Raw genomic sequence first — 11,254 nt, forward strand, 5'->3', positions numbered from 1 at the left:
AGAGACTCCGAAAAAAAAATAAAAAAAGAGGAAAAGATGTACTTTCAAGGGCAAGTGAGACCTATTTCTCTGGCCCCTCTCCCATGGTGACACAAAGGCACAGGAGTGCTGCTAGACTCCTTGCTCTATATGACTTCATCCTTTATAGTGAGGAAGTTTCTGAGGGGGATATCTGATATTGATGACCCCCAAACACCTCAAAGATGGTATCTAGCATCTCAACAACTGTGTGAGTGCAGAAGATCAAGCTGTCTAGCAGATTATCAGGCAAAGTTGTCATGAAGCTCCTTATTTGGGGCAAGATGAAATGTTCCATAAAAGCCTTATACAGGAACATTAGTTGTGTGTGAGGAATCAGGAGCAACTGACATCACAAGATCATCTCCAAGACACATAATTATCAGATTCTCCAGGGTTGAAATAAAAGAGGAAGTGTTAAGGGCAGCCAGAGAGAAAGGCCAAGTCACCTACAAAAAAAAAAAGCCCATCAGACTAATAGTAGACTTCTCAGCTGAAATTCTACAAGCCAGAAGAGATGGGGGCCCCAATATTCAGCATTCCTAAAGAAAAGAAATCCCAATCCAGAATTTCATATCCAGCCAAACTAAGCTTTGTAAGTGAAGGAGAAATAAGATCCTTTTCAGACAAGTAAATGCTGAAGGAATTCATTACCACCAGACCTGCCTTACAAGAGCTAGTGAAGGAAGCACTAAATATGGAAAGGAAAAACCATTACCAGGCACTACAAAAACACACTGAAGTACACAGATCAGTGACACTATAAAGTAACCACATAAACAAGTGTACAAAATAACCAGCTAAAATGATGACAGGATCAAATACACACAGAACAATACTAACCTCAAATTGAAACAGGCTAAATGACCTAATTAAAAGATAGAGAGTGGTAAGCTGGATAAACAACCAAGACCACTGTTTTGAAGAGACCCATCTCACATGCAGTGACAAACATAGGTTTAAAATAAAAGGATGGAGAAAAATCTATCAAGCAAACGGAAAACAGAAAAACGCAGGGGTTACAATCCTAGTTTTTGACAAAACAGACTTTAAACCAACAAAGATTTTTAAAAAGACAAAGAAGGGCATTACATAATGGTAAAGGGTTCAACTCAACAAGATTTAACTATCCTAAATATAATATGCACCCAACACAGGAGCACCCTGATTTATAAAGCAATTTCTTAGAGACCTTCAAAGAGACTTAGACACCCACAGAATAATAGTGGGAGACTTAAACATCCCACTGACAATATTAGACAGATCATTGAGACAGAAAATTAGCAAAGATATTCAGGATCTGAACTCAGCACTGGATCAAATGGATCTGTTACATATTTACAGAAATCTCCACTCAAAAACAACAGAATATACATTCTTCTCATCACCACATGGCACATGCTCCAAAATCAATTGCATAAGGCTGGGCGCAGTGGCTCATACCTGTAATCCCAGCACTTTCGGAGGCTGAGGCAGGCAGATTACCTGAGGTCAGGAGTTCGAGACCAGCCTGGCCAACATGGTAAAACCCCATCTCTACTAAAAATACAAAAATTAGCCAGGCATGGTGGCGCAAGCCTGTAGTCTCAGCTCCTCAGGAGGCTGAGGCAGGGGAATCACTTGAACCCGGGAAGCGAAGGTTGCAGTGAGCCAAGATCGTGCCATTGCACTCCAGCCTGGGCAACAAGAGCAAAACTCATCTCAAAAAAAAAAAAAAAAAAATCACATAATAGAAAGTAAAACACTCCTCAGCAGATGGAAGAGAACTGAAATTATAACAAACAATCTCTTGGGCCACAGCGCAATCAAATTAGAAGCCAAGACTAAGAAATTCACTCAAAGCCATACAATTACATTACAATTACATGAAATTTGAATAACCTGCTCCTAAATGACTTCTGGGTCGATAATGAAATTAAGGCAGAAATGAAGAAGTTCTTTAAAACTAATGAGAACAAAGATACAACATACCACAGTCTCTAGAACACAGCTACGGCAGTGTTAAGAGGGAAATTTGTAGCACTAAATGCCCACATCGAAGTTAGAAAGATCTCAAATTAACAACCTAACATCACAACAAAAAGAACTAGAAGTAGATGAGGTCTAGAGAAAATGAGGGTCAGTGAGCCATCCCTTGGGAGGCAGAGGTAAAAGGAGGAATGACTTCTCTCAGGCTTGCTGGCCCCAATCCCAAGGGGCAAGGCTGAAGGTGGAAGCTGGAAGGCAGAAGCCAGTTCATTCCCCTACCCTACACCACCTCCACTGACTCAGAGATTTAGGATTATACAGCAGCATGGATCCCACAGAGACCAAGAAGTCCCTCCTTGTCTCATGTTACAGAGATCTAAGAAGAAATTTTCCCAAGTCACACAGCAATTCAGTGGCAGAACTGGAGCTACAGCTCAGACCATGTGGCTCCAAATTTAGTGCTCTTTCAATAATATTAGGCTGCCCTAGCAACTCAATGGTGGACAAACAAAATACCCCCACTAGGTTGCAAGGGAGTCTGGCTGAGATCCCATGGTTCCATCAAGGAGAGGAGATGAAACTGAATCACCCTGGCCTCCCTAAACCCTCATCCCAGCAAACATTGCTCATAAGCACTACCTTCACAATCTGGGAGCTGTTTATACAGAACTTTCTCAAATGTTCTGGGATCTCTTGCTCCACTTCCAAAGTCACCTCTGACAAAGTCACCTCTGCCACTGTGATGCACCTTTTTCTTCTCTCTCTCTCTGTTTGGCCTCAGCTTTCCAGAAGAGCCCTGCTGGACAGCCCCAGGAATGCTGAGGTAGTGAAGCTGACTACACCCTTCATTTAGGTTTTGCTAAACTATCTGAGGCTTGGGGTCAGTAGCTTGCCCTGAAATCTCATATTATCCCTCTTGGCCTGGGTTCCCATTAAGGAACCCCCAACCCTAAGAAAAGGCTCTGCTCCCACCCCTTTCTACCAACTTCCCAAAGATGAGGTAGGCACTTTGGGAGGCTGAGGCAGGCAGATCATCTGAGGTCAGGAGTTTGAGACCAGCCTGGTCAACATGTTGAAACCCCGTCTCTACTAAAAATACAAAAGTTAGCCAGGCGTGGTGAGGGGCACCTGTAATTCCAGCTACTTGGGAAGCAGAGGCAGGAGAATCTCCTGAACCCAAGAAGCAGAGGTTGCAGTGAGCTGAGATCATGCTACTGCACTCCAGCCTAGGCAGTGGAGTGAGACTCCATCTCAAAAAAAAAAAACAAAAACAAAAGAAAAACGCAAAGAAGAGTCAGGACATAAAGAGCTATGGAGAAGTGGCCCTCAGTCAAGAGAAAGCAGGCAGCCTGCTCTGGCTTCCTTGCCCAAAGGTGGGTAAAAAGGCTCCTGGCTCCTGGGAAAAAAGGGGAATGGGATAAAATGGATCCCAAGGTCAAGAAAGAGTCTCCTATGAGGAAGAGAGATGACTGTAACTTGACTACTGTTCAAGTTCCTTTCTGCTTCCCAGCAAAAGCTCTCACAGAACGTTGAACTGTCCAGCCCCTTGTAGGACAAAGGGAAGAGTGAAGTCCACCAAGAGAGGGAAATGGTGAGGAGGCAACTAAGCCCAGACTGTAATCTTAGCCTTTTGCTACACTGTAATGGTGTAGATATAAAACAGTCTACACCATTCCAGGACATAGAGATGGGTGTCTTTCTTGGAGTCCCTAGAGACTGATATGGTTTGGCTGTGTCCCCACTCAAATCTCATCTTGAATGGTGGCTCTCATAATTCCTATGTGTCATGGGAGTGTTTGAAATGCTTGTTCCCCAGTGCCGTAAAGAAATAGCACTTAAACATAAATTTAATTTCCTCAGCAAGGCCATTTTTATACTTTCTGCAGAAAGAGTACACTTGCCAGCAGTTTTGCCACGAGAGTACACCGAACAAAGGAGACAGGGTCATTTACAACCTGACACGTCCACCCTACTGCTGTGTCCAGTTTCCATGGGGACCTCACATCCTGTATTTGTCCTGATTGCCTAGCAACTTAAAACTTTTTAAAAGAGGCAAAGGCAGAGGAGAACAAAGGAAAGAGGAATCAACTTGTAGAATGCTGAGAAAGGTGAAAACACCTTCAAATAAGGAAGAGAAACAGGCTATGGCCTAATGCTTGCTTGGACCAGTATAAGCATGCCAGGGAAAATATTCAGGCTAAATTGTGGGAGCTAAGAACGTAAAGTACATTGATTTCTTTATTACAGCTAGCAGATATTTAAGAATGTTAGCACAGGTCTTTTAATAAATTTTGCTTCTAAAAGAAGTTACTATTTATTCCTAATTAGATGGGGAGGAAAGTCTTTGAAAAGGAATCTCTACTTTACTTTTTGCAGGAGGGACCTGGTGAATCATGGAGGCAGGTCTTTCCCTTGGTGTTCTCATGATAGTGATTAGGTCTCATGAGATGTGATGGTTTTATAAAAGGGAGTTCTCTTACCCAAGCCCTCTTGCCTGCTGCCATGTAAGATGTGACTTTGCTCCTCATTTGTCTTCAGCCATGATTGTGAGGTCTCTCCAGCCATGTGGAACTGTGAGTCAATTAAACCTCTTTCCTATGTAAATTATCCAGTCTCGGGTATGTCCTTATTAGCGGCGTGAGAACAGAGTAATATAGAGACCATGCCCCAAACAGCCACCAGTTACCCTATCTTGGTAAACTCCACAGTGTATGAGAAAGGAGAAAATAGCTCTTCAGCATTGGGGCAGCTGAGTTTCTGAGTCTCTAGAATTGGGCCTGATAGGATTTCTTTAGAGAAACCAAGGAGAGTGTTTGGGGAAGAGGTCAACATGTGTGTGTATAACTACACTAATACGGTAGGCATTAACTCTACTGGGACTGATATTTGGGTAGTATGCAGGGATAGAGTCATACAGGTTGTTAAAATGTTTAAAAACTTCTATACTGATTGGTATCACTCTTCACTTGCGCCACCACCACCTTGATTCCTTCATGAGAACTCTTCCCCCTAGGACTTCCCCATGTAATTCAACAACCAAAGGATTAATGCCTGGCATAGCAGGGGCCTCCAGGACTCTGCTCTAACATTAGGGCCACCAAAGTTTGTAGGTTCTCAGAGTCCCTTCCAGGTGTCAAATATTTAGAATATCACCCCTAATTATCTGTACATACCCTGGGGAGAAACCAAGGTGCAGAGAGGCCAAGGTCACACAGCTAGTTATATGGCTGATTGTATCCCCTCAAAATTCATATGTTGAAGCTCTGACCCCCAGCACCTCAGAATGTGACTGTATTTGGAGACTGAGTCTTGAAAGAAGTGATTAAGTTAAAATGAGGCTGTTGGACCCGGCATGGTGGCTCACGCCTGTAATCCCAGCATTTGGGAGGCCGAGGAGGGCAGATCACGAGGTCAGGAGTTTGAGACCAACCTGACAAACATGGTGAAACCCTGTCTCTATTAAAAATACAAAAAAAAAAAAAAAAAAAAAAATTAGCCGGGTGTGGTGGCGCATGCCTGTAATCCCAGCTACTCAGGAGGCTGAGGAAGGAGAATTGCCTGAACCAGAGAGGCGGAGGTTGCAGTGAGCCGAGATCGCACCACTGCACTCCAGCCTGGGTGACAGAGGGAGACTCTGTCTCAAAACAAACAAACAAACAAACAAAAAACAAACAAACAAAAAACATGAGGCTGTTAGGGTAGGCCCTAATCCAATCTGACTGACATCCTTTTAAGAAAAAAATATAGACTGGGCACGGTGGCCCGCGCCTGTAATCCCAGCACTTTGGGAGGCCGAGGCAGGCGGATCACAAGGTCAGGAGATCAAGACCATCCTGGCCAACATGGTGAAACCCTGTCTCTACTAAAAATACAAAAATTAGCTGGGCGTGATGGCGCATGCCTGTAGTCCCAGCTACTCGGGAGGCTGAGGCAAGGAGAATTGCTTGAACCCGGGAGGAGGAGTTTGTAGTGAGCTGAGATGGTGCCACTACACTCCAGCCTGGTGACAGAGCAAGACTCTATCAAAAAAAAAAAAAAAAAAAAGAAGAAGAGAATATTGGAAAAGACAGACAGACACACCAGGGATGCATTAACACAGGAAAGACCATGTTGAAGACACAGCAAGAAGGTAGCCATTGGCAAGCCAAGGAAAGAGGCCTCAAAAGAAACCAACCCTGCTAACACCTTGATCTTGGACTTCCAATCTTCACAACTGTGAGGAAATAAATTTCTGTTGTTTTAGGCCACCGATTCTGTAGCATTTTGTTATGGTAGCCCTTACAAACTAACACAACTAGGTAATAACAGAGAGAGAAATTCACCCTAGGTCTACTTGCCTGCAAGCCCGTGCTCTGAACAGATCTTGCTGTCTCCATTTATACAATGAAGGGAGTCAGCTCTTATGAGAATCCAGTGAGGGAAAGGATTTGGTATAATATTGAGGGACACGACTCCTCAGAGAGTATTTTTATCTGCCAGGAAAGATCTAAGAGCAACGCCTTGTGCACAGTAAGTGCTCATAAAATGTATATGGTGCTAAATGAGGGTATACCTCAACAAAGGGCCTGAAAGGGAAAAATAACAAGTTTCCTAACCCTAGAGTGCCCAAATCCCAGAAACTGGTGCTAAAAGCAATTCACTGGAAAGCCTTCACTGAATGATGCAAACTAAGGAGTAGAACTAGGGTTGCCAATCAACCCACGAATTTATTCTCCATACCCATACACTCACATGAAACAATTCAAGGCCTCACCTCCCCACACCATACACACTCGTCTCAAACTCTGACATACACTCTCACTCACACACAGATACTTGCAAAGCTTACATGAGCTCCCATAGACATATCTTGCCCACACTTTCATATATATTCCACCATAGTCTTATGCCCTACACTCTGATAGAAATGCATTTATTCATATATATATTCTCCCAGACACCACAACCTCCCACCATTCACATGTATTGCACATACTCCACTACAAGCTCCCATATTTTCACATGCATTTCCTTTGTTTACATACACTTATATGCTCACACATACACATATGGATATTTGAACATACATAGAAAATAGTCTAGCTGGGCACAGTGGCTCACACCTGTAATCCCAGCTCTTCGGGAGGCCAATACAGGAGGATCACTTGAGTCTGGAAGCTTGAGACTAGCCTGGGCAACATAGGAAGATTCCATCTCTAAAAATATTTTTAAAAAATCAGCCAAGCATGAGGGCATACACCTGTGGTCCCAGCTACTTGGGAGGCTGAGGTGGGAGGATCACTTGAGTCCAGGTGGTCGAGGCTGCAGTGAGCTGTTATCATGCCACTGCACTCCAGCCTGGGTGACAGAGGAAGACTCAGTCTCAAACAAAACCAAAAAAACAACTCATATGTTGGACCTTAAACCCTAAGGTGATGGTATTAAAAGGTGGGGACTTTTGAGAAATGATTAAGTCATGAGGGCTCTGCCCTTGTGAATGAGATTAATGTCCTTATAAAATAGGCTTCAGATAGCTGCCTGGCTCTTTTATCTCATCTGCCACGTGTTCATCCCTTTTGCCCTTCTACCATGTGAGGATGAAGCAAGAAGGAGCCATCTCAGATGCAGACAGCAGTCCTCACCAGACACTGAATCTGCCAGTGCCTTGATCTTGAACTTCTTAGCCTCTAGAACTATGAAAAATAAATGTATGTTGTTTACAAATTATCTGGTCTGTGGTATTTTGTTATAGAAGTAGAAATGAACTAGGGCACCTTCACTGTTGTTCGGAGATGGAACCGATCTCTCCTTCTTTTGAATTCCCTCTGGTTTCTCTTAAGTACTCATATTCAACCCCGATTTCTACTTATTTAAGGAGCAAAGCCCAGAAATGTTAAACGACTTGCCGAAGAATTCATTGCTAGTAAGAGGCAAAGACCTGGGTTGATGAGGTGCTTATCTCATTGAGGGCAGGGATTCCATCTGATTTCTTTGTTTTCTTAGTGCCCACACAAAACCTGGCATGTAGAAGTGGTTCAGTTTGAAAGGATGGAAAGAAGAGGGATACAAGAGGAAAGAAAGAGGAAAAGCAAACTTGCTTCTGGGATTAATTTGGTTTTTGGCACTAGTTACCTTCCCTGAAAATTGTCAGACAGAGGGCACTCTGCAAAGGATCATGAACCAGACCACATAAGGCAACTCCATCCTAATCAAACTCAGCAAGTTGAGGAGAAGGAGGCAGTAAAGGAAAGTGGAGGATATTCTAAGAGAAGCAGAAAGGTTGAGAAGAGTCTGAGAAAAACCAAAAGACAGATAGATTCCTGAGGTGCAAATATAGACTTATTCAGGAGGCCGAGAAACAGGCCAGGATGTGTGTGGTAAGAGGGATGAAGATTAGAAAAGGGCCAAAGGTTAGCCAGATTCACATCATGGCCAAAGTGCTCCATGACAAACTTCAGAAAAAGGGCACCAGTCCAGCCCTGGCTTGAGGTTCTAGGGGAGTGCAGAACTCATCCAGGATATCAGTTGCTAAATGTGAGGGGAAGGAGAATCAGGGAAATTAAGGCTCAGAGCCTCCCAGCTCAGGCCTATGTAATCACCTCTGCCCTAACTGGTATACCACAGTGGTTGAAGACAGGGGTCAACTAGCAAAGGCCCAAGGAACGTTTAACTCAAATAATGACAGACTTGAGGCAGGCTCAGAGGACATGGTCAACTCTCAATTATCCACATGCTAATAAACAGTGGATTATTCACAAGGTTTTTTGTTGTTTGTTTTGAATTCAAACCTGGTTTTAACCAGTTCAATACACAACCTCTTCCTCCTCCTGCCACTTTCCCCAGGCAGCCAACATCCTCTGAGAGGCTGACTGTGACTCCTTCTGGATCTTGAAGGCCTGTACCTATACCTCTCTGGAGTCAGGGTTCTCAGGGAGGAAGCTTTGGAGCACCTGATCCAAGACCTTCGCCATCTGCTCATAGAGAACCTGGAAGGGAAAAAAGATTAAACAGTCATGGAATGGCTGAGGCTCCAGGCTCTCAGTGGGAGTAACCATAGGTGTGGAATGCTGTTATTGAGTTCCTGTCAGATGCCATGAACACCTTTTCTTTTTTCAAGCTTTCCTCACAAACCACCCTAAAAGTTAGCATATTAACCACATTTTGCAGGTTGAGGAAACAGACTTAGAAGGGAACGTAATTTCAGCCAAAGTAATAGAGCATTTAAGTAGGAGGTGGATTCTGCACCCATGGTTCCCTGAGTTCTAACTTCATGTTCTTGCCAATATATCTATTGCTTCTGAAAGGCCTTTCAAATCACAGAGAATTCTTTCTTTAATTAACACATGTAGCAATGTATATTATTTCTTTCTGTCCCTTTACTTTTTTCTCTTTTTTCTTACCTTTCATTTTTTTCTTCTACTTTATTTTTCTTCTTGCCAATCTTTCATTATTTTCTCTGTCTTCTTTCCTTTCTTTCTTTCCATATACATTTGCTTCCTAATATGGAGGATCCTGCTGTAAGAATTCTGGAAATCCATCAGCTCATAATCCCTGTTTGCCATGAGTTCCTAGTAAAGCACCTACAAATACAAATTCACATGTCCGCAGGATCACAGGGGATATAAATAAATTCACTCCACTGCTTCTAATACAGCATAATAAAAAGAGAACTTGGGTTGGAAATCTGAGTCTCAGTCTCTGCTTTGTCACTTACAGTATGACCTTGGCAAAATCACATCACTTTCTTGAGCCTCTGTTTTCTTATCTAGAAAATGGAAACAATAAAACTTGGTCTACAGGCTTCACAAAGGAGCTTCAAGGCTGGGCGTGGTGGCTCATGCCTATAATCCCAGCACTTTGGGAGGCCAAGGCAGGCGGATAATCTGAAGTCAGGAGTTCGAGACCAGCCTGGCAAATGTGGTGAAACTCCGTATCTACTAAAAATATAAGAAAAAAAAATAGCTGGGTGAGGTGGCAGGAGCCTGTAATCCCAGCTACTCAGGAGGCTGAGGCAGTAGAATCATTTGAACCTTGGAGGTGGAAATTGCAGTGAGTCGAGATCGCGCCATTGCACTCCACCCTAGGCAACAAGAGCAAATCTCCATGTCAAAAACAAACAGAAAAGTTAGCCGGGTGTGGTGGCACATGCTTGTAATTCCAGTTTCTCAGGAGGCTGAGGCAGCAGAGTTGCTTGAACTCAGGAGGCTGAGGTTTCAGTGAACCACGATCGTGCCACTGCACTCCAGCCTGGGTGACAGAGCGAGACTCTGTTTCAAAAAACAAACAGACAAAACACACACACACACACACGAGAAAGATAAGAAGATATAAATAAGAAAGAGTTATGTAAAGCATCCAGTCTGTAGTAGAGAAGTAATAAATGATAGCTCCTTTTCCAATATCATGATGCTTCTTGTATCATTAATTGAGCTGGAGGTGGCCTGGCATGGTGGCTCATGTCTGTAAACCCAGCACTTTGGGAGGTCAAGGCAGGAGGATCACTTGAGTCCAGGAGTTCAAGGCTAGCCTGGGCAATATAGTGAACCCCATATTGAAACCACTGTTGCAAAATTATAACAGAAAATTGTTACAGTGAAAGAGATCTGACCTAACCAACTCCACCTTGCTTCTAACCTCCAAACTGTCCTTGTTCATTCCTGGGTATAGGCCGAATTAACTTTGGGAGGAACTTAGTTTGTAGTTTAACTTTGGAACAAAGATAATAACTGCCCTTTCCCAAAACAAACCCCCTTCCTGCCTGGGGACTAGACTGTTTTCATAGGATTAAGAAATTAGCCTCAAGATTAGAAATTAAGGTTTAGGGCCAGGCACCGTGGCTCATGTCTGTAATCCCAGTACTTTGGGAGGTCGAGGCAGGTGGATAACTTGAATCAGGAGTTAAAGACCAGCCTGACCAACATGGTGAAGCCCCGTTTCTACTAAAAATAAAAAAAAAAAATTAGCTGGGCATGGTGGCACGTGCCTGTAATCCAGCTACTCAGGAGGCTGAGCACGAGAATCACTTGAACCCTGGAGGCGGAGGTTGCAGTGAGCCGAGATCCTGCCACTGCACTCCAGCCTGGGTGACACAGCAAGTCTCTGTCTCAAAAAAGAAAGAAGGAAGGAAGGAAGGAAGGAAGGAAGGAAGGAAGGAAGGAAGGAAGGAAGGAAGGAAGGAAAGAAATTATGGTTTAGGAGTCATGCAGCTAAAGGCTACAAGATTCTGACCCTCCCCAAATTGCTCCGGGGAAGCAATAACATCACTCTTGTAAAACCTGTGAACCCTGAA

The sequence above is a fragment of the Colobus angolensis genome, unplaced genomic scaffold, assembly GCF_000951035.1.
Source record: "Colobus angolensis palliatus isolate OR3802 unplaced genomic scaffold, Cang.pa_1.0 Scaffold576, whole genome shotgun sequence".
Lineage (NCBI taxonomy): Eukaryota > Metazoa > Chordata > Mammalia > Primates > Cercopithecidae > Colobus > Colobus angolensis.